The sequence below is a fragment of the Triturus cristatus genome, chromosome 12, assembly GCF_964204655.1.
Source record: "Triturus cristatus chromosome 12, aTriCri1.1, whole genome shotgun sequence".
In the NCBI taxonomy this organism is placed as follows: Eukaryota; Metazoa; Chordata; class Amphibia; order Caudata; family Salamandridae; genus Triturus; species Triturus cristatus.
The window spans coordinates 720,032,981-720,057,646 of record NC_140595.1 but is presented as its reverse complement, the minus strand read 5'-3'; the positions used below and the strand labels follow the sequence as shown (position 1 = coordinate 720,057,646).

The 24,666-nt window shown below is 39.7% G+C and overlaps 6 non-coding genes across 6 annotated transcripts; all 6 read left to right on the top strand.

Annotated features, from left to right (window-relative positions):
• The first annotated feature begins 1,756 nt into the window (after positions 1–1,756).
• Positions 1,757–1,838, top strand: TRNAS-UGA (transfer RNA serine (anticodon UGA)). The gene has a single exon. It is a non-coding gene; the product is annotated as a tRNA-Ser (tRNA).
• A 3,907-nt stretch (positions 1,839–5,745) lies between these two features.
• Positions 5,746–5,827, top strand: TRNAS-UGA (transfer RNA serine (anticodon UGA)). Its single transcript has one exon. It is a non-coding gene; the product is annotated as a tRNA-Ser (tRNA).
• A 3,907-nt stretch (positions 5,828–9,734) lies between these two features.
• TRNAS-UGA (transfer RNA serine (anticodon UGA)) lies at positions 9,735–9,816 on the top strand. Its single transcript has one exon. It is a non-coding gene; the product is annotated as a tRNA-Ser (tRNA).
• Positions 9,817–13,723: 3,907 nt separating this feature from the next.
• Positions 13,724–13,805, top strand: TRNAS-UGA (transfer RNA serine (anticodon UGA)). Its single transcript has one exon. It is a non-coding gene; the product is annotated as a tRNA-Ser (tRNA).
• Positions 13,806–17,712: 3,907 nt separating this feature from the next.
• On the top strand, positions 17,713–17,794 carry TRNAS-UGA (transfer RNA serine (anticodon UGA)). Its single transcript has one exon. It is a non-coding gene; the product is annotated as a tRNA-Ser (tRNA).
• Positions 17,795–21,701: 3,907 nt separating this feature from the next.
• Positions 21,702–21,783, top strand: TRNAS-UGA (transfer RNA serine (anticodon UGA)). Its single transcript has one exon. It is a non-coding gene; the product is annotated as a tRNA-Ser (tRNA).
• Positions 21,784–24,666: the final 2,883 nt, after the last annotated feature.

Sequence of the window (24,666 nt, the reverse complement as noted above, 5' to 3'; positions counted from 1 at the left end):
AAGTGTGGAGTTTTGGAACTTTAAAATATTCATCTAAAATCAGCCGAACAACGAATTCTGAATTACTCACCTGTTATCAGGAGAGACCTCAGTGCTGCATCTTGTAGCTCAGTACTGACCCTGAAAAGTAATTTTAACCGTACTTACCAGTAACTCGAATTTTCTTCCATAGGATATCATTGCTTGCTTTTTGCTGACAAAGTTTCTAAGTGTCGATTTTTGAAACTTACAAATATTCTTTAAAAATCGTACCAATTGTGAAAACGTAATTGCTTACCTGTTTTAGATAGATGTCCCAGTACTGAGCCTAGGAGCCCAGCACTGAATTACCAAAGTAACGAGAATGTACTTTACCCGTAACTTGAATTTTCTTCCATAGGAAACCATTGACTGTTTTTCTGTAAAATTTCTTCTAAGTGTCGATTTTGCAAACTTATAAATATTCCTTAAAAATCGCTTGTATAACTGAAACGCAGTTTCTCAACTGCTTACAGGTGGTACAGTATTGCTGGATCTAGGATCCAACACTGACATAGAAAAAGTAACCATAACCCCACCTACCTGCTAAGTGAATTTCCTTCCATAGGATAACATTGGTAATTTGATCAGAAAAAATTTCTAAGTGTCAACTTTTAAAATAGCAAAATATTGCTTGAAAATCACAACAGTTACTAAAACGAATTTACTCACTTGTTTCCAAGAACTGTCCCAGGACTGAATCTAGGATCCAGTCCTGGATTTAGAAAAGTAATCCTGAAAGTAATTAATTGCATATAACTTAAAATTCCCATTGAGCTCAATGTATTATTGTATTTGAAATTGTGTTTCCTATTGCAATAAACTGTAACTATTACCTGCAAAAGTCAATTGCCTATTGCAAAGTTTTTAACTAAAGCATCTTATTCTGAGAAAGTATATTTTGATACCTATTGTTGGTTCTAAAATAAAACAACGATATATTTTTTATACAAACCATTGGCCTAGAGTTCAGTTCTTGAGTGTGTGAGACCATTTGCTGACTGAGTGTGTACAACAAATGCTTTACACTGTCCTCGGATACTGCCTTACTGCTCGAGCAAGCTACCACTTTAGAGAGTAAGGTTATATCAAACTTTAGCCTCTGTCAAACCTCTGGGCACTGAGGACTCTGTGCACACTGTACCTTTTTGGGAACAGTATATACAGAGCCACTTTCTCACAGTAGTGATAAAGTGATTAGAGTCCTAAGGCCAACATAAAGATAGAGCAAAACGTGAGGTGAAAAGCAAAAAGGTCGCTGGTAGGCCACCTTAAGGATGCCATGTCTAACAAAAATGAACTGAGGATTACGTGAGTAAAACATCAGGTTTCTCTACGGCATTTGGTGAGACAAGTGGGCCTTCTTTTATCTTCCATTCAAGCAATCTTTGACGGACCCATTTATTATAGAGCTCTTCAAGGATTAAAGATAAGGTACTTACAAAGGAGTCACAAATACTCAGAGATGGTAGACTTCTGTAATATGGGTCGTAGACTAAAAGCAGCGCAAAAACAGAGTGCAACAGGGTCCAAAAAATTGAGTGCCACATGAGAGTTTGCATGCAAGCGTATCCTTTTACAGATCCAGAGATATACTCATGCAATTTTTGTTTTTAGGACAGAACGTGCATGATGAAAAAAACATTGTTTTTAAAAAGCGCATTGCAGAATATCAGTACTCTGATGTGGGACAACTTGAATACTTTCAAACAAAATATTTGCATGCAGCTTACAGTAAGTTGTTGTGGCCGAGTGGTTAAGGCGATGGACTTGAAATCCATTGGGGTCTCCCCGCGCAGGTTCGAATCCTGCCAACAACGAGAATCTTGTTATTATCGGCTACAATTTCAGAAGTTAACCTTTAGTATTTCTTCAATTTCAGTTTTATAAATAGGTGGCTTATTTTTGTGTCACTATTGCCTCTCCACATATTTATTATCGCTACCTCTATCATGTCTTTGCTACATCTCTCTTCCTACTTTAGCACTGGTGTCAACGCTTCAAATTATTATACCATTGCTCTCTCAATCATACCTGGGCATGCACTTGAAACTTACTTTACCAATAAAAGATGCAAAGAGAGAAATAGAACAAAAGTGCTGGCTGGATTTGGCAAACACACTTCATAAAACTGCATTTTCTTTTTTATTCTCGCCCGTGTTACATGCTTAACCTCTCCCTATGTAATTTCTCTTAATCTGCTGTCCCAGGAAGAGAATTTCATCTACAGGCTCTTTCTGTGTTTTTTTCCTTAGTCTTTCTTTCCCTTTTCTTAGCTGTGTAACTGTTCCTTTACGCTCTCTATTTACGCGCCATTAATCTCATTTGAGCTCCTTGCTCCCGCTCCTGTTTTCTCCAACTCTCATACTGCCAGTTCTCTCTTTCTCTGTGGTTGGTGGCTAAAATCCAGAGCTTTCGAAGCCACGTGGTTTCTGCCTCTTGTTGTCAGACTTGAATTGGAAAAGGAACCATATTAACAAGCCTTTACCACTCACACACGGCGGAAGTTTATACTTTAATTCAGTGAGCTAAGAAAAGCGTGTTGTGGGTCCCCTACGAGCCATGGTGCTTGCTTCATCATGATTTGGAACCAGTCATTAGCCGCAGCTCTGCTAATGAGCCACTGAGGTCAGTTTCAATAATTACTCAAAAACATGACCTTGCAGCCCGCCCTCAACTGTGTATTTATATTACTTTACTGCTGTTCGTGTGATTAGCTGGGAGGAGCTCACGGCGGCATCCTCCCTATAAAAGTGTAGATGGATCACTCCTTAACTCTTTCTTGCTTCACATACAAATGGCTTGAAAGGTGCAGGGAAGATGCAGGTCTAATAGACAGAATCGAAGGTCTGTGCCAAGTGGGTTTCTCTGCATTGGTGTCCCATCACAGGCCCGCAAGTGTAATGTGTTATCTTTGACTCCTGGCAGTTCACAAGCAGGCGGCCAGGAAACGGTTTCAGCCTATCAACCACTGAGGAGACGCAGCCTCTGTATGAGGAATGAGGAAGGAATGAATACATCCAGCCTATCACAGGAGCAGCCCTGAGTGTTCCAAATTATAAATTCTCCATGTTAGTGTATGGCATTGACCCCATGTAGCTCGCCGTGATCGTATAGTGGTTAGTACTCTGCGTTGTGGCCGCAGGAACCTTGGTTCGAATCCAAATTACGGCATTGTGGTTGGCAATGTTACGGCAGTTGGGTTCTGCTTTTACAGAATTACCAAATGTACCAGAGGTTTAAATATTTAAACCATCTAACAACAAAATATTTAATTTAACATGATTATAAGCTGTAGCTATAATGTATTTACTTACATAAATTATCGTTCTTGAACCTATTGTGGGTGGAGGGGGAGCGGAGCTCACCCCCCAGGTGCAGTTGAGTAACCTGTGTTGTGGCTCTCTACAGGGAAGGCACAAATGTTGCTGTCACCCAGCGCAATCCAGATGTGTATTGGGGCCTGGTTTCAGGTAAATAGAGCAGTAAGTGCAGAGAAATGTTCACTCTCTAAAAGTGGCATTTCTAAAATAGTAAAGTTAAATCCAACCTCACCAGTAAGTAGGATTTTCAATAAATAAATAAAGCTACTCCTCTCCGATATGGAATTACCAAATAAAAAGTATAGGGGAATACCCAATGCTAACCTATGAGAGAGGTAGACCTCACAGTAGTGAAAAATGAAATAGACTGTTTGGTACTTACAGGACATGCAAACCACCAAAGTACATATCTTATCTTTTACTTGCATAGCATCATGCACCTAGGACTACCTAGGGCCTACCTTAGGGGTAAATTATATGTAATAAAAGGGGAGTTTAGGGCTTGGCAAGTAGACTGGGACTCCCCTGGGAGACCCTTGAGTCTATGCCCAGAACCATAACTCTGCCAGTCGAGTACTTACCTAAAAGCCGATAACTCACTTCTCTTCCATAGGCTAACATTGACTGGTTCCACTTGGAATTTCTTCTAAGTGTGGAGTTTTGGAACTTTAAAATATTCATCTAAAATCAGCCGAACAACGAATTCTGATTTACTCACCTGTTATCAGGAGAGACCTCAGTGCTGCATCTTGTAGCTCAGTACTGACCCTGAAAAGTAATTTTAACCGTACTTACCAGTAACTCGAATTTTCTTCCATAGGATATCATTGCTTGCTTTTTGCTGACAAAGTTTCTAAGTGTCGATTTTTGAAACTTACAAATATTCTTTAAAAATCGTACCAATTGTGAAAACGTAATTGCTTACCTGTTTTAGATAGATGTCCCAGTACTGAGCCTAGGAGCCCAGCACTGAATTACCAAAGTAACGAGAATGTACTTTACCCGTAACTTGAATTTTCTTCCATAGGAAACCATTGACTGTTTTTCTGTAAAATTTCTTCTAAGTGTCGATTTTGCAAACTTATAAATATTCCTTAAAAATCGCTTGTATAACTTAAACGCAGTTTCTCAACTGCTTACAGGTGGTACAGTAGTGCTGGATCTAGGATCCAACACTGACATAGAAAAAGTAACCATAACCCCACCTACCTGCTAAGTGAATTTCCTTCCATAGGATAACATTGGTAATTTGATCAGAAAAAATTTCTAAGTGTCAACTTTTAAAATAGCAAAATATTGCTTGAAAATCACAACAGTTACTAAAACGAATTTACTCACTTGTTTCCAAGAACTGTCCCAGGACTGAATCTAGGATCCAGTCCTGGATTTAGAAAAGTAATCCTGAAAGTAATTAATTGCATATAACTTAAAATTCCCATTGAGCTCAATGTATTATTGTATTTGAAATTGTGTTTCCTATTGCAATAAACTGTAACTATTACCTGCAAAAGTCAATTGCCTATTGCAAAGTTTTTAACTAAAGCATCTTATTCTGAGAAAGTATATTTTGATACCTATTGTTGGTTCTAAAATAAAACAACGATATATTTTTTATACAAACCATTGGCCTAGAGTTCAGTTCTTGAGTGTGTGAGACCATTTGCTGACTGAGTGTGTACAACAAATGCTTTACACTGTCCTCGGATACTGCCTTACTGCTCGAGCAAGCTACCACTTTAGAGAGTAAGGTTATATCAAACTTTAGCCTCTGTCAAACCTCTGGGCACTGAGGACTCTGTGCACACTGTACCTTTTTGGGAACAGTATATACAGAGCCACTTTCTCACAGTAGTGATAAAGTGATTAGAGTCCTAAGGCCAACATAAAGATAGAGCAAAACGTGAGGTGAAAAGCAAAAAGGTCGCTGGTAGGCCACCTTAAGGATGCCATGTCTAACAAAAATTAACTGAGGATTACGTGAGTAAAACATCAGGTTTCTCTACGGCATTTGGTGAGACAAGTGGGCCTTCTTTTATCTTCCATTCAAGCAATCTTTGACGGACCCATTTATTATAGAGCTCTTCAAGGATTAAAGATAAGGTACTTACAAAGGAGTCACAAATACTCAGAGATGGTAGACTTCTGTAATATGGGTCGTAGACTAAAAGCAGCGCAAAAACAGAGTGCAACAGGGTCCAAAAAATTTAGTGCCACATGAGAGTTTGCATGCAAGCGTATCCTTTTACAGATCCAGAGATATACTCATGCAATTTTTGTTTTTAGGACAGATTGTGCATGATGAAAAAAACATTGTTTTTAAAAAGCGCATTGCAGAATATCAGTACTCTGATGTGGGACAACTTGAATACTTTCAAACAAAATATTTGCATGCAGCTTACAGTAAGTTGTTGTGGCCGAGTGGTTAAGGCGATGGACTTGAAATCCATTGGGGTCTCCCCGCGCAGGTTCGAATCCTGCCAACAACGAGAATCTTGTTATTATCGGCTACAATTTCAGAAGTTAACCTTTAGTATTTCTTCAATTTCAGTTTTATAAATAGGTGGCTTATTTTTGTGTCACTATTGCCTCTCCACATATTTATTATCGCTACCTCTATCATGTCTTTGCTACATCTCTCTTCCTACTTTAGCACTGGTGTAAACGCTTCAAATTATTATACCATTGCTCTCTCAATCATACCTGGGCATGCACTTGAAACTTACTTTACCAATAAAAGATGCAAAGAGAGAAATAGAACAAAAGTGCTGGCTGGATTTGGCAAACACACTTCATAAAACTGCATTTTCTTTTTTATTCTCCCCCGTGTTACATGCTTAACCTCTCCCTATGTAATTTCTCTTAATCTGCTGTCCCAGGAAGAGAATTTCATCTACAGGCTCTTTCTGTGTTTTTTTCCTTAGTCTTTCTTTCCCTTTTCTTAGCTGTGTAACTGTTCCTTTACGCTCTCTATTTACGCGCCATTAATCTCATTTGAGCTCCTTGCTCCCGCTCCTGTTTTCTCCAACTCTCATACTGCCAGTTCTCTCTTTCTCTGTGGTTGGTGGCTAAAATCCAGAGCTTTCGAAGCCACGTGGTTTCTGCCTCTTGTTGTCAGACTTGAATTGGAAAAGGAACCATATTAACAAGCCTTTACCACTCACACACAGCGGAAGTTTATACTTTAATTCAGTGAGCTAAGAAAAGCGTGTTGTGGGTCCCCTACGAGCCATGGTGCTTGCTTCATCATGATTTGGAACCAGTCATTAGCCGCAGCTCTGCTAATGAGCCACTGAGGTCAGTTTCAATAATTACTCAAAAACATGACCTTGCAGCCCGCCCTCAACTGTGTATTTATATTACTTTACTGCTGTTCGTGTGATTAGCTGGGAGGAGCTCACGGCGGCATCCTCCCTATAAAAGTGTAGATGGATCACTCCTTAACTCTTTCTTGCTTCACATACAAATGGCTTGAAAGGTGCAGGGAAGATGCAGGTCTAATAGACAGAATCGAAGGTCTGTGCCAAGTGGGTTTCTCTGCATTGGTGTCCCATCACAGGCCCGCAAGTGTAATGTGTTATCTTTGACTCCTGGCAGTTCACAAGCAGGCGGCCAGGAAACGGTTTCAGCCTATCAACCACTGAGGAGACGCAGCCTCTGTATGAGGAATGAGGAAGGAATGAATACATCCAGCCTATCACAGGAGCAGCCCTGAGTGTTCCAAATTATAAATTCTCCATGTTAGTGTATGGCATTGACCCCATGTAGCTCGCCGTGATCGTATAGTGGTTAGTACTCTGCGTTGTGGCCGCAGCAACCTTGGTTCGAATCCAAATTACGGCATTGTGGTTGGCAATGTTACGGCAGTTGGGTTCTGCTTTTACAGAATTACCAAATGTACCAGAGGTTTAAATATTTAAACCATCTAACAACAAAATATTTAATTTAACATGATTATAAGCTGTAGCTATAATGTATTTACTTACATAAATTATCGTTCTTGAACCTATTGTGGGTGGAGGGGGAGCGGAGCTCACCCCCCAGGTGCAGTTGAGTAACCTGTGTTGTGGCTCTCTACAGGGAAGGCACAAATGTTGCTGTCACCCAGCGTAATCCAGATGTGTATTGGGGCCTGGTTTCAGGTAAATAGAGCAGTAAGTGCAGAGAAATGTTCACTCTCTAAAAGTGGCATTTCTAAAATAGTAAAGTTAAATCCAACCTCACCAGTAAGTAGGATTTTCAATAAATAAATAAAGCTACTCCTCTCCGATATGGAATTACCAAATAAAAAGTATAGGGGAATACCCAATGCTAACCTATGAGAGAGGTAGACCTCACAGTAGTGAAAAATGAAATAGACTGTTTGGTACTTACAGGACATGCAAACCACCAAAGTACATATCTTATCTTTTACTTGCATAGCATCATGCACCTAGGACTACCTAGGGCCTACCTTAGGGGTAAATTATATGTAATAAAAGGGGAGTTTAGGGCTTGGCAAGTAGACTGGGACTCCCCTGGGAGACCCTTGAGTCTATGCCCAGAACCATAACTCTGCCAGTCGAGTACTTACCTAAAAGCCGATAACTCACTTCTCTTCCATAGGCTAACATTTACTGGTTCCACTTGGAATTTCTTCTAAGTGTGGAGTTTTGGAACTTTAAAATATTCATCTAAAATCAGCCGAACAACGAATTCTGATTTACTCACCTGTTATCAGGAGAGACCTCAGTGCTGCATCTTGTAGCTCAGTACTGACCCTGAAAAGTAATTTTAACCGTACTTACCAGTAACTCGAATTTTCTTCCATAGGATATCATTGCTTGCTTTTTGCTGACAAAGTTTCTAAGTGTCGATTTTTGAAACTTACAAATATTCTTTAAAAATCGTACCAATTGTGAAAACGTAATTGCTTACCTGTTTTAGATAGATGTCCCAGTACTGAGCCTAGGAGCCCAGCACTGAATTACCAAAGTAACGAGAATGTACTTTACCCGTAACTTGAATTTTCTTCCATAGGAAACCATTGACTGTTTTTCTGTAAAATTTCTTCTAAGTGTCGATTTTGCAAACTTATAAATATTCCTTAAAAATCGCTTGTATAACTTAAACGCAGTTTCTCAACTGCTTACAGGTGGTACAGTAGTGCTGGATCTAGGATCCAACACTGACATAGAAAAAGTAACCATAACCCCACCTACCTGCTAAGTGAATTTCCTTTCATAGGATAACATTGGTAATTTGATCAGAAAAAATTTCTAAGTGTCAACTTTTAAAATAGCAAAATATTGCTTGAAAATCACAACAGTTACTAAAACGAATTTACTCACTTGTTTCCAAGAACTGTCCCAGGACTGAATCTAGGATCCAGTCCTGGATTTAGAAAAGTAATCCTGAAAGTAATTAATTGCATATAACTTAAAATTCCCATTGAGCTCAATGTATTATTGTATTTGAAATTGTGTTTCCTATTGCAATAAACTGTAACTATTACCTGCAAAAGTCAATTGCCTATTGCAAAGTTTTTAACTAAAGCATCTTATTCTGAGAAAGTATATTTTGATACCTATTGTTGGTTCTAAAATAAAACAACGATATATTTTTTATACAAACCATTGGCCTAGAGTTCAGTTCTTGAGTGTGTGAGACCATTTGCTGACTGAGTGTGTACAACAAATGCTTTACACTGTCCTCGGATACTGCCTTACTGCTCGAGCAAGCTACCACTTTAGAGAGTAAGGTTATATCAAACTTTAGCCTCTGTCAAACCTCTGGGCACTGAGGACTCTGTGCACACTGTACCTTTTTGGGAACAGTATATACAGAGCCACTTTCTCACAGTAGTGATAAAGTGATTAGAGTCCTAAGGCCAACATAAAGATAGAGCAAAACGTGAGGTGAAAAGCAAAAAGGTCGCTGGTAGGCCACCTTAAGGATGCCATGTCTAACAAAAATTAACTGAGGATTACGTGAGTAAAACATCAGGTTTCTCTACGGCATTTGGTGAGACAAGTGGGCCTTCTTTTATCTTCCATTCAAGCAATCTTTGACGGACCCATTTATTATAGAGCTCTTCAAGGATTAAAGATAAGGTACTTACAAAGGAGTCACAAATACTCAGAGATGGTAGACTTCTGTAATATGGGTCGTAGACTAAAAGCAGCGCAAAAACAGAGTGCAACAGGGTCCAAAAAATTGAGTGCCACATGAGAGTTTGCATGCAAGCGTATCCTTTTACAGATCCAGAGATATACTCATGCAATTTTTGTTTTTAGGACAGAACGTGCATGATGAAAAAAACATTGTTTTTAAAAAGCGCATTGCAGAATATCAGTACTCTGATGTGGGACAACTTGAATACTTTCAAACAAAATATTTGCATGCAGCTTACAGTAAGTTGTTGTGGCCGAGTGGTTAAGGCGATGGACTTGAAATCCATTGGGGTCTCCCCGCGCAGGTTCGAATCCTGCCAACAACGAGAATCTTGTTATTATCGGCTACAATTTCAGAAGTTAACCTTTAGTATTTCTTCAATTTCAGTTTTATAAATAGGTGGCTTATTTTTGTGTCACTATTGCCTCTCCACATATTTATTATCGCTACCTCTATCATGTCTTTGCTACATCTCTCTTCCTACTTTAGCACTGGTGTAAACGCTTCAAATTATTATACCATTGCTCTCTCAATCATACCTGGGCATGCACTTGAAACTTACTTTACCAATAAAAGATGCAAAGAGAGAAATAGAACAAAAGTGCTGGCTGGATTTGGCAAACACACTTCATAAAACTGCATTTTCTTTTTTATTCTCCCCCGTGTTACATGCTTAACCTCTCCCTATGTAATTTCTCTTAATCTGCTGTCCCAGGAAGAGAATTTCATCTACAGGCTCTTTCTGTGTTTTTTTCCTTAGTCTTTCTTTCCCTTTTCTTAGCTGTGTAACTGTTCCTTTACGCTCTCTATTTACGCGCCATTAATCTCATTTGAGCTCCTTGCTCCCGCTCCTGTTTTCTCCAACTCTCATACTGCCAGTTCTCTCTTTCTCTGTGGTTGGTGGCTAAAATCCAGAGCTTTCGAAGCCACGTGGTTTCTGCCTCTTGTTGTCAGACTTGAATTGGAAAAGGAACCATATTAACAAGCCTTTACCACTCACACACGGCGGAAGTTTATACTTTAATTCAGTGAGCTAAGAAAAGCGTGTTGTGGGTCCCCTACGAGCCATGGTGCTTGCTTCATCATGATTTGGAACCAGTCATTAGCCGCAGCTCTGCTAATGAGCCACTGAGGTCAGTTTCAATAATTACTCAAAAACATGACCTTGCAGCCCGCCCTCAACTGTGTATTTATATTACTTTACTGCTGTTCGTGTGATTAGCTGGGAGGAGCTCACGGCGGCATCCTCCCTATAAAAGTGTAGATGGATCACTCCTTAACTCTTTCTTGCTTCACATACAAATGGCTTGAAAGGTGCAGGGAAGATGCAGGTCTAATAGACAGAATCGAAGGTCTGTGCCAAGTGTGTTTCTCTGCATTGGTGTCCCATCACAGGCCCGCAAGTGTAATGTGTTATCTTTGACTCCTGGCAGTTCACAAGCAGGCGGCCAGGAAACGGTTTCAGCCTATCAACCACTGAGGAGACGCAGCCTCTGTATGAGGAATGAGGAAGGAATGAATACATCCAGCCTATCACAGGAGCAGCCCTGAGTGTTCCAAATTATAAATTCTCCATGTTAGTGTATGGCATTGACCCCATGTAGCTCGCCGTGATCGTATAGTGGTTAGTACTCTGCGTTGTGGCCGCAGCAACCTTGGTTCGAATCCAAATTACGGCATTGTGGTTGGCAATGTTACGGCAGTTGGGTTCTGCTTTTACAGAATTACCAAATGTACCAGAGGTTTAAATATTTAAACCATCTAACAACAAAATATTTAATTTAACATGATTATAAGCTGTAGCTATAATGTATTTACTTACATAAATTATCGTTCTTGAACCTATTGTGGGTGGAGGGGGAGCGGAGCTCACCCCCCAGGTGCAGTTGAGTAACCTGTGTTGTGGCTCTCTACAGGGAAGGCACAAATGTTGCTGTCACCCAGCGCAATCCAGATGTGTATTGGGGCCTGGTTTCAGGTAAATAGAGCAGTAAGTGCAGAGAAATGTTCACTCTCTAAAAGTGGCATTTCTAAAATAGTAAAGTTAAATCCAACCTCACCAGTAAGTAGGATTTTCAATAAATAAATAAAGCTACTCCTCTCCGATATGGAATTACCAAATAAAAAGTATAGGGGAATACCCAATGCTAACCTATGAGAGAGGTAGACCTCACAGTAGTGAAAAATGAAATAGACTGTTTGGTACTTACAGGACATGCAAACCACCAAAGTACATATCTTATCTTTTACTTGCATAGCATCATGCACCTAGGACTACCTAGGGCCTACCTTAGGGGTAAATTATATGTAATAAAAGGGGAGTTTAGGGCTTGGCAAGTAGACTGGGACTCCCCTGGGAGACCCTTGAGTCTATGCCCAGAACCATAACTCTGCCAGTCGAGTACTTACCTAAAAGCCGATAACTCACTTCTCTTCCATAGGCTAACATTGACTGGTTCCACTTGGAATTTCTTCTAAGTGTGGAGTTTTGGAACTTTAAAATATTCATCTAAAATCAGCCGAACAACGAATTCTGATTTACTCACCTGTTATCAGGAGAGACCTCAGTGCTGCATCTTGTAGCTCAGTACTGACCCTGAAAAGTAATTTTAACCGTACTTACCAGTAACTCGAATTTTCTTCCATAGGATATCATTGCTTGCTTTTTGCTGACAAAGTTTCTAAGTGTCGATTTTTGAAACTTACAAATATTCTTTAAAAATCGTACCAATTGTGAAAACGTAATTGCTTACCTGTTTTAGATAGATGTCCCAGTACTGAGCCTAGGAGCCCAGCACTGAATTACCAAAGTAACGAGAATGTACTTTACCCGTAACTTGAATTTTCTTCCATAGGAAACCATTGACTGTTTTTCTGTAAAATTCCTTCTCAGTGTCGATTTTGCAAACTTATAAATATTCCTTAAAAATCGCTTGTATAACTTAAACGCAGTTTCTCAACTGCTTACAGGTGGTACAGTAGTGCTGGATCTAGGATCCAACACTGACATAGAAAAAGTAACCATAACCCCACTTACCTGCTAAGTGAATTTCCTTCCATAGGATAACATTGGTAATTTGATCAGAAAAAATTTCTAAGTGTCAACTTTTAAAATAGCAAAATATTGCTTGAAAATCACAACAGTTACTAAAACGAATTTACTCACTTGTTTCCAAGAACTGTCCCAGGACTGAATCTAGGATCCAGTCCTGGATTTAGAAAAGTAATCCTGAAAGTAATTAATTGCATATAACTTAAAATTCCCATTGAGCTCAATGTATTATTGTATTTGAAATTGTGTTTCCTATTGCAATAAACTGTAACTATTACCTGCAAAAGTCAATTGCCTATTGCAAAGTTTTTAACTAAAGCATCTTATTCTGAGAAAGTATATTTTGATACCTATTGTTGGTTCTAAAATAAAACAACGATATATTTTTTATACAAACCATTGGCCTAGAGTTCAGTTCTTGAGTGTGTGAGACCATTTGCTGACTGAGTGTGTACAACAAATGCTTTACACTGTCCTCGGATACTGCCTTACTGCTCGAGCAAGCTACCACTTTAGAGAGTAAGGTTATATCAAACTTTAGCCTCTGTCAAACCTCTGGGCACTGAGGACTCTGTGCACACTGTACCTTTTTGGGAACAGTATATACAGAGCCACTTTCTCACAGTAGTGATAAAGTGATTAGAGTCCTAAGGCCAACATAAAGATAGAGCAAAACGTGAGGTGAAAAGCAAAAAGGTCGCTGGTAGGCCACCTTAAGGATGCCATGTCTAACAAAAATTAACTGAGGATTACGTGAGTAAAACATCAGGTTTCTCTACGGCATTTGGTGAGACAAGTGGGCCTTCTTTTATCTTCCATTCAAGCAATCTTTGACGGACCCATTTATTATAGAGCTCTTCAAGGATTAAAGATAAGGTACTTACAAAGGAGTCACAAATACTCAGAGATGGTAGACTTCTGTAATATGGGTCGTAGACTAAAAGCAGCGCAAAAACAGAGTGCAACAGGGTCCAAAAAATTGAGTGCCACATGAGAGTTTGCATGCAAGCGTATCCTTTTACAGATCCAGAGATATACTCATGCAATTTTTGTTTTTAGGACAGAACGTGCATGATGAAAAAAACATTGTTTTTAAAAAGCGCATTGCAGAATATCAGTACTCTGATGTGGGACAACTTGAATACTTTCAAACAAAATATTTGCATGCAGCTTACAGTAAGTTGTTGTGGCCGAGTGGTTAAGGCGATGGACTTGAAATCCATTGGGGTCTCCCCGCGCAGGTTCGAATCCTGCCAACAACGAGAATCTTGTTATTATCGGCTACAATTTCAGAAGTTAACCTTTAGTATTTCTTCAATTTCAGTTTTATAAATAGGTGGCTTATTTTTGTGTCACTATTGCCTCTCCACATATTTATTATCGCTACCTCTATCATGTCTTTGCTACATCTCTCTTCCTACTTTAGCACTGGTGTAAACGCTTCAAATTATTATACCATTGCTCTCTCAATCATACCTGGGCATGCACTTGAAACTTACTTTACCAATAAAAGATGCAAAGAGAGAAATAGAACAAAAGTGCTGGCTGGATTTGGCAAACACACTTCATAAAACTGCATTTTCTTTTTTATTCTCCCCCGTGTTACATGCTTAACCTCTCCCTATGTAATTTCTCTTAATCTGCTGTCCCAGGAAGAGAATTTCATCTACAGGCTCTTTCTGTGTTTTTTTCCTTAGTCTTTCTTTCCCTTTTCTTAGCTGTGTAACTGTTCCTTTACGCTCTCTATTTACGCGCCATTAATCTCATTTGAGCTCCTTGCTCCCGCTCCTGTTTTCTCCAACTCTCATACTGCCAGTTCTCTCTTTCTCTGTGGTTGGTGGCTAAAATCCAGAGCTTTCGAAGCCACATGGTTTCTGCCTCTTGTTGTCAGACTTGAATTGGAAAAGGAACCATATTAACAAGCCTTTACCACTCACACACGGCGGAAGTTTATACTTTAATTCAGTGAGCTAAGAAAAGCGTGTTGTGGGTCCCCTACGAGCCATGGTGCTTGCTTCATCATGATTTGGAACCAGTCATTAGCCGCAGCTCTGCTAATGAGCCACTGAGGTCAGTTTCAATAATTACTCAAAAACATGACCTTGCAGCCCGCCCTCAACTGTGTATTTATATAACTTTACTGCTGTTCGTGTGATTAGCTGGGAGGAGCTCATGGCGGCATCCTCCCTATAAAAGTGTAGATGGATCACTCCTTAACTCTTTCTTGCTTCACATACAAATGGCTTGAAAGGTGCAGGGAAGATGCAGGTCTAATAGACAGAATCGAAGGTCTGTGCCAAGTGGGTTTCTCTGCATTGGTGTCCCATCACAGGCCCGCAAGTGTAATGTGTTATCTTTGACTCCTGGCAGTTCACAAGCAGGCGGCCAGGAAACGGTTTCAGCCTATCAACCACTGAGGAGACGCAGCCTCTGTATGAGGAATGAGGAAGGAATGAATACATCCAGCCTATCACAGGAGCAGCCCTGAGTGTTCCAAATTATAAATTCTCCATGTTAGTGTATGGCATTGACCCCATGTAGCTCGCCGTGATCGTATAGTGGTTAGTACTCTGCGTTGTGGCCGCAGCAACCTTGGTTCGAATCCAAATTACGGCATTGTGGTTGGCAATGTTACGGCAGTTGGGTTCTGCTTTTACAGAATTACCAAATGTACCAGAGGTTTAAATATTTAAACCATCTAACAACAAAATATTTAATTTAACATGATTATAAGCTGTAGCTATAATGTATTTACTTACATAAATTATCGTTCTTGAACCTATTGTGGGTGGAGGGGGAGCGGAGCTCACCCCCCAGGTGCAGTTGAGTAACCTGTGTTGTGGCTCTCTACAGGGAAGGCACAAATGTTGCTGTCACCCAGCGCAATCCAGATGTGTATTGGGGCCTGGTTTCAGGTAAATAGAGCAGTAAGTGCAGAGAAATGTTCACTCTCTAAAAGTGGCATTTCTAAAATAGTAAAGTTAAATCCAACCTCACCAGTAAGTAGGATTTTCAATAAATAAATAAAGCTACTCCTCTCCGATATGGAATTACCAAATAAAAAGTATAGGGGAATACCCAATGCTAACCTATGAGAGAGGTAGACCTCACAGTAGTGAAAAATGAAATAGACTGTTTGGTACTTACAGGACATGCAAACCACCAAAGTACATATCTTATCTTTTACTTGCATAGCATCATGCACCTAGGACTACCTAGGGCCTACCTTAGGGGTAAATTATATGTAATAAAAGGGGAGTTTAGGGCTTGGCAAGTAGACTGGGACTCCCCTGGGAGACCCTTGAGTCTATGCCCAGAACCATAACTCTGCCAGTCGAGTACTTACCTAAAAGCCGATAACTCACTTCTCTTCCATAGGCTAACATTGACTGGTTCCACTTGGAATTTCTTCTAAGTGTGGAGTTTTGGAACTTTAAAATATTCATCTAAAATCAGCCGAACAACGAATTCTGATTTACTCACCTGTTATCAGGAGAGACCTCAGTGCTGCATCTTGTAGCTCAGTACTGACCCTGAAAAGTAATTTTAACCGTACTTACCAGTAACTCAAATTTTCTTCCATAGGATATCATTGCTTGCTTTTTGCTGACAAAGTTTCTAAGTGTCGATTTTTGAAACTTACAAATATTCTTTAAAAATCGTACCAATTGTGAAAACGTAATTGCTTACCTGTTTTAGATAGATGTCCCAGTACTGAGCCTAGGAGCCCAGCACTGAATTACCAAAGTAACGAGAATGTACTTTACCCGTAACTTGAATTTTCTTCCATAGGAAACCATTGACTGTTTTTCTGTAAAATTTCTTCTAAGTGTCGATTTTGCAAACTTATAAATATTCCTTAAAAATCGCTTGTATAACTTAAACGCAGTTTCTCAACTGCTTACAGGTGGTACAGTAGTGCTGGATCTAGGATCCAACACTGACATAGAAAAAGTAACCATAACCCCACTTACCTGCTAAGTGAATTTCCTTCCATAGGATAACATTGGTAATTTGATCAGAAAAAATTTCTAAGTGTCAACTTTTAAAATAGCAAAATATTGCTTGAAAATCACAACAGTTACTAAAACGAATTTACTCACTTGTTTCCAAGAACTGTCCCAGGACTGAATCTAGGATCCAGTCCTGGATTTAGAAAAGTAATCCTGAAAGTAATTAATTGCATATAACTTAAAATTCCCATTGAGCTCAATGTATTATTGTATTTGAAATTGTGTTTCCTATTGCAATAAACTGTAACTATTACCTGCAAAAGTCAATTGCCTATTGCAAAGTTTTTAACTAAAGCATCTTATTCTGAGAAAGTATATTTTGATACCTATTGTTGGTTCTAAAATAAAACAACGATATATTTTTTATACAAACCATTGGCCTAGAGTTCAGTTCTTGAGTGTGTGAGACCATTTGCTGACTGAGTGTGTACAACAAATGCTTTACACTGTCCTCGGATACTGCCTTACTGCTCGAGCAAGCTACCACTTTAGAGAGTAAGGTTATATCAAACTTTAGCCTCTGTCAAACCTCTGGGCACTGAGGACTCTGTGCACACTGTACCTTTTTGGGAACAGTATATACAGAGCCACTTTCTCACAGTAGTGATAAAGTGATTAGAGTCCTAAGGCCAACATAAAGATAGAGCAAAACGTGAGGTGAAAAGCAAAAAGGTCGCTGGTAGGCCACCTTAAGGATGCCATGTCTAACAAAAATTAACTGAGGATTACGTGAGTAAAACATCAGGTTTCTCTACGGCATTTGGTGAGACAAGTGGGCCTTCTTTTATCTTCCATTCAAGCAATCTTTGACGGACCCATTTATTATAGAGCTCTTCAAGGATTAAAGATAAGGTACTTACAAAGGAGTCACAAATACTCAGAGATGGTAGACTTCTGTAATATGGGTCGTAGACTAAAAGCAGCGCAAAAACAGAGTGCAACAGGGTCCAAAAAATTGAGTGCCACATGAGAGTTTGCATGCAAGCGTATCCTTTTACAGATCCAGAGATATACTCATGCAATTTTTGTTTTTAGGACAGAACGTGCATGATGAAAAAAACATTGTTTTTAAAAAGCGCATTGCAGAATATCAGTACTCTGATGTGGGACAACTTGAATACTTTCAAACAAAATATTTGCATGCAGCTTACAGTAAGTTGTTGTGGCCGAGTGGTTAAGGCGATGGACTTGAAATCCATTGGGGTCTCCCCGCGCAGGTTCGAATCCTGCCAACAACGAGAATCTTGTTATTATCGGCTACAATTTCAGAAGTTAACCTTTAGTATTTCTTCAATTTCAGTTTTATAAATAGGTGGCTTATTTTTGTGTCACTATTGCCTCTCCACATATTTATTATCGCTACCTCTATCATGTCTTTGCTACATCTCTCTTCCTACTTTAGCACTGGTGTAAACGCTTCAAATTATTATACCATTGCTCTCTCAATCATACCTGGGCATGCACTTGAAACTTACTTTACCAATAAAAGATGCAAAGAGAGAAATAGAACAAAAGTGCTGGCTGGATTTGGCAAACACACTTCATAAAACTGCATTTTCTTTTTTATTCTCCCCCGTGTTACATGCTTAACCTCTCCCTATGTAATTTCTCTTAATCTGCTGTCCCAGGAAGAGAATTTCATCTACAGGCTCTTTCTGTGTTTTTTTCCTTAGTCTTTCTTTCCCTTTTCTTAGCTGTGTAACTGTTCCTTTACGCTCTCTATTTACGCGCCATTAATCTCATTTGAGCTCCTTGCTCCCGCTCCTGTTTTCTCCAACTCTCATACTGCCAGTTCTCTCTTTCTCTGTGGTTGGTGGCTAAAATCCAGAGCTTTCGAAGCCACATGGTTTCTGCCTCTTGTTGTCAGACTTGAATTGGAAAAGGAACCATATTAACAAGCCTTTACCACTCACACACGGCGGAAGTTTATACTTTAATTCAGTGAGCTAAGAAAAGCGTGTTGTGGGTCCCCTACGAGCCATGGTGCTTGCTTCATCATGATTTGGAACCAGTCATTAGCCGCAGCTCTGCTAATGAGCCACTGAGGTCAGTTTCAATAATTACTCAAAAACATGACCTTGCAGCCCGCCCTCAACTGTGTATTTATATAACTTTACTGCTGTTCGTGTGATTAGCTGGGAGGAGCTCATGGCGGCATCCTCCCTATAAAAGTGTAGATGGATCACTCCTTAACTCTTTCTTGCTTCACATACAAATGGCTTGAAAGGTGCAGGGAAGATGCAGGTCTAATAGACAGAATCGAAGGTCTGTGCCAAGTGGGTTTCTCTGCATTGGTGTCCCATCACAGGCCCGCAAGTGTAATGTGTTATCTTTGACTCCTGGCAGTTCACAAGCAGGCGGCCAGGAAACGGTTTCAGCCTATCAACCACTGAGGAGACGCAGCCTCTGTATGAGGAATGAGGAAGGAATGAATACATCCAGCCTATCACAGGAGCAGCCCTGAGTGTTCCAAATTATAAATTCTCCATGTTAGTGTATGGCATTGACCCCATGTAGCTCGCCGTGATCGTATAGTGGTTAGTACTCTGCGTTGTGGCCGCAGCAACCTTGGTTCGAATCCAAATTACGGCATTGTGGTTGGCAATGTTACGGCAGTTGGGTTCTGCTTTTACAGAATTACCAAATGTACCAGAGGTTTAAATATTTAAACCATCTAACAACAAAATATTTAATTTAACATGATTATAAGCTGTAGCTATAATGTATTTACTTACATAAATTATCGTTCTTGAACCTATTGTGGGTGGAGGGGGAGCGGAGCTCACCCCCCAGGTGCAGTTGAGTAACCTGTGTTGTGGCTCTCTACAGGGAAGGCACAAATGTTGCTGTCACCCAGCGCAATCCAGATGTGTATTGGGGCCTGGTTTCAGGTAAATAGAGCAGTAAGTGCAGAGAAATGTTCACTCTCTAAAAGTGGCATTTCTAAAATAGTAAAGTTAAATCCAACCTCACCAGTAAGTAGGATTTTCAATAAATAAATAAAGCTACTCCTCTCCGATATGGAATTACCAAATAAAAAGTATAGGGGAATACCCAATGCTAACCTATGAGAGAGGTAGACCTCACAGTAGTGAAAAATGAAATAGACTGTTTGGTACTTACAGGACATGCAAACCACCAAAGTACATATCTTATCTTTTACTTGCATAGCATCATGCACCTAGGACTACCTAGGGCCTACCTTAGGGGTAAATTATATGTAATAAAAGGGGAGTTTAGGGCTTGGCAAGTAGACTGGGACTCCCCTGGGAGACCCTTGAGTCTATGCCCAGAACCATAACTCTGCCAGTCGAGTACTTACCTAAAAGCCGATAACTCACTTCTCTTCCATAGGCTAACATTGACTGGTTCCACTTGGAATTTCTTCTAAGTGTGGAGTTTTGGAACTTTAAAATATTCATCTAAAATCAGCCGAACAACGAATTCTGATTTACTCACCTGTTATCAGGAGAGACCTCAGTGCTGCATCTTGTAGCTCAGTACTGACCCTGAAAAGTAATTTTAACCGTACTTACCAGTAACTCAAATTTTCTTCCATAGGATATCATTGCTTGCTTTTTGCTGACAAAGTTTCTAAGTGTCGATTTTTGAAACTTACAAATATTCTTTAAAAATCGTACCAATTGTGAAAACGTAATTGCTTACCTGTTTTAGATAGATGTCCCAGTACTGAGCCTAGGAGCCCAGCACTGAATTACCAAAGTAACGAGAATGTACTTTACCCGTAACTTGAATTTTCTTCCATAGGAAACCATTGACTGTTTTTCTGTAAAATTTCTTCTAAGTGTCGATTTTGCAAACTTATAAATATTCCTTAAAAATCGCTTGTATAACTTAAACGCAGTTTCTCAACTGCTTACAGGTGGTACAGTAGTGCTGGATCTAGGATCCAACACTGACATAGAAAAAGTAACCATAACCCCACTTACCTGCTAAGTGAATTTCCTTCCATAGGATAACATTGGTAATTTGATCAGAAAAAATTTCTAAGTGTCAACTTTTAAAATAGCAAAATATTGCTTGAAAATCACAACAGTTACTAAAACGAATTTACTCACTTGTTTCCAAGAACTGTCCCAGGACTGAATCTAGGATCCAGTCCTGGATTTAGAAAAGTAATCCTGAAAGTAATTAATTGCATATAACTTAAAATTCCCATTGAGCTCAATGTATTATTGTATTTGAAATTGTGTTTCCTATTGCAATAAACTGTAACTATTACCTGCAAAAGTCAATTGCCTATTGCAAAGTTTTTAACTAAAGCATCTTATTCTGAGAAAGTATATTTTGATACCTATTGTTGGTTCTAAAATAAAACAACGATATATTTTTTATACAAACCATTGGCCTAGAGTTCAGTTCTTGAGTGTGTGAGACCATTTGCTGACTGAGTGTGTACAACAAATGCTTTACACTGTCCTCGGATACTGCCTTACTGCTCGAGCAAGCTACCACTTTAGAGAGTAAGGTTATATCAAACTTTAGCCTCTGTCAAACCTCTGGGCACTGAGGACTCTGTGCACACTGTACCTTTTTGGGAACAGTATATACAGAGCCACTTTCTCACAGTAGTGATAAAGTGATTAGAGTCCTAAGGCCAACATAAAGATAGAGCAAAACGTGAGGTGAAAAGCAAAAAGGTCGCTGGTAGGCCACCTTAAGGATGCCATGTCTAACAAAAATTAACTGAGGATTACGTGAGTAAAACATCAGGTTTCTCTACGGCATTTGGTGAGACAAGTGGGCCTTCTTTTATCTTCCATTCAAGCAATCTTTGACGGACCCATTTATTATAGAGCTCTTCAAGGATTAAAGATAAGGTACTTACAAAGGAGTCACAAATACTCAGAGATGGTAGACTTCTGTAATATGGGTCGTAGACTAAAAGCAGCGCAAAAACAGAGTGCAACAGGGTCCAAAAAATTGAGTGCCACATGAGAGTTTGCATGCAAGCGTATCCTTTTACAGATCCAGAGATATACTCATGCAATTTTTGTTTTTAGGACAGAACGTGCATGATGAAAAAAACATTGTTTTTAAAAAGCGCATTGCAGAATATCAGTACTCTGATGTGGGACAACTTGAATACTTTCAAACAAAATATTTGCATGCAGCTTACAGTAAGTTGTTGTGGCCGAGTGGTTAAGGCGATGGACTTGAAATCCATTGGGGTCTCCCCGCGCAGGTTCGAATCCTGCCAACAACGAGAATCTTGTTATTATCGGCTACAATTTCAGAAGTTAACCTTTAGTATTTCTTCAATTTCAGTTTTATAAATAGGTGGCTTATTTTTGTGTCACTATTGCCTCTCCACATATTTATTATCGCTACCTCTATCATGTCTTTGCTACATCTCTCTTCCTACTTTAGCACTGGTGTAAACGCTTCAAATTATTATACCATTGCTCTCTCAATCATACCTGGGCATGCATTTGAAACTTACTTTACCAATAAAAGATGCAAAGAGAGAAATAGAACAAAAGTGCTGGCTGGATTTGGCAAACACACTTCATAAAACTGCATTTTCTTTTTTATTCTCCCCCGTGTTACATGCTTAACCTCTCCCTATGTAATTTCTCTTAATCTGCTGTCCCAGGAAGAGAATTTCATCTACAGGCTCTTTCTTTGTTTTTTTCCTTAGTCTTTCTTTCCCTTTTCTTAGCTGTGTAACTGTTCCTTTACGCTCTCTATTTACGCGCCATTAATCTCATTTGAGCTCCTTGCTCCCGCTCCTGTTTTCTCCAACTCTCATACTGCCAGTTCTCTCTTTCTCTGTGGTTGGTGGCTAAAATCCAGAGCTTTTGAAGCCACGTGGTTTCTGCCTCTTGTTGTCAGACTTGAATTGGAAAAGGAACCATATTAACAAGCCTTTACCACTCACACACGGCGGAAGTTTATACTTTAATTCAGTGAGCTAAGAAAAGCGTGTTGTGGGTCCCCTACGAGCCATGGTGCTTGCTTCATCATGATTTGGAACCAGTCATTAGCCGCAGCTTTGCTAATGAGCCACTGAGGTCAGTTTCAATAATTACTCAAAAACATGACCTTGCAGCCCGCCCTCAACTGTGTATTTATATTACTTTACTGCTGTTCGTGTGATTAGCTGGGAGGAGCTCACGGCGGCATCCTCCCTATAAAAGTGTAGATGGATCACTCCTTAACTCTTTCTTGCTTCACATACAAATGGCTTGAAAGGTGCAGGGAAGATGCAGGTCTAATAGACAGAATCGAAGGTCTGTGCCAAGTGGGTTTCTCTGCATTGGTGTCCCATCACAGGCCCGCAAGTGTAATGTGTTATCTTTGACTCCTGGCAGTTCACAAGCAGGCGGCCAGGAAACGGTTTCAGCCTATCAACCACTGAGGAGACGCAGCCTCTGTATGAGGAATGAGGAAGGAATGAATACATCCAGCCTATCACAGGAGCAGCCCTGAGTGTTCCAAATTATAAATTCTCCATGTTAGTGTATGGCATTGACCCCATGTAGCTCGCCGTGATCGTATAGTGGTTAGTACTCTGCGTTGTGGCCGCAGCAACCTTGGTTCGAATCCAAATTACGGCATTGTGGTTGGCAATGTTACGGCAGTTGGGTTCTGCTTTTACAGAATTACCAAATGTACCAGAGGTTTAAATATTTAAACCATCTAACAACAAAATATTTAATTTAACATGATTATAAGCTGTAGCTATAATGTATTTACTTACATAAATTATCGTTCTTGAACCTATTATGGGTGGAGGGGGAGCGGAGCTCACCCCCCAGGTGCAGTTGAGTAACCTGTGTTGTGGCTCTCTACAGGGAAGGCACAAATGTTGCTGTCACCCAGCGCAATCCAGATGTGTATTGGGGACTGGTTTCAGGTAAATAGAGCAGTAAGTGCAGAGAAATGTTCACTCTCTAACAGTGGCATTTCTAAAATAGTAAAGTTAAATCCAACCTCACCAGTAAGTAGGATTTTCAATAAATAAATAAAGCTACTCCTCTCCGATATGGAATTACCAAATAAAAAGTATAGGGGAATACCCAATGCTAACCTATGAGAGAGGTAGACCTCACAGTAGTGAAAAATGAAATAGACTGTTTGGTACTTACAGGACATGCAAACCACCAAAGTACATATCTTATCTTTTACTTGCATAGCATCATGCACCTAGGACTACCTAGGGCCTACCTTAGGGGTAAATTATATGTAATAAAAGGGGAGTTTAGGGCTTGGCAAGTAGACTGGGACTCCCCTGGGAGACCCTTGAGTCTATGCCCAGAACCATAACTCTGCCAGTCGAGTACTTACCTAAAAGCCGATAACTCACTTCTCTTCCATAGGCTAACATTGACTGGTTCCACTTGGAATTTCTTCTAAGTGTGGAGTTTTGGAACTTTAAAATATTCATCTAAAATCAGCCGAACAACGAATTCTGATTTACTCACCTGTTATCAGGAGAGACCTCAGTGCTGCATCTTGTAGCTCAGTACTGACCCTGAAAAGTAATTTTAACCATACTTACCAGTAACTCGAATTTTCTTCCATAGGATATCATTGCTTGCTTTTTGCTGACAAAGTTTCTAAGTGTCGATTTTTGAAACTTACAAATATTCTTTAAAAATCGTACCAATTGTGAAAACGTAATTGCTTACCTGTTTTAGATAGATGTCCCAGTACTGAGCCTAGGAGCCCAGCACTGAATTACCAAAGTAACGAGAATGTACTTTACCCGTAACTTGAATTTTCTTCCATAGGAAACCATTGACTGTTTTTCTGTAAAATTTCTTCTAAGTGTCGATTTTGCAAACTTATAAATATTCCTTAAAAATCGCTTGTATAACTTAAACGCAGTTTCTCAACTGCTTACAGGTGGTACAGTAGTGCTGGATCTAGGATCCAACACTGACATAGAAAAAGTAACCATAACCCCACCTACCTGCTAAGTGAATTTCCTTCCATAGGATAACATTGGTAATTTGATCAGAAAAAATTTCTAAGTGTCAACTTTTAAAATAGCAAAATATTGCTTGAAAATCACAACAGTTACTAAAACGAATTTACTCACTTGTTTCCAAGAACTGTCCCAGGACTGAATCTAGGATCCAGT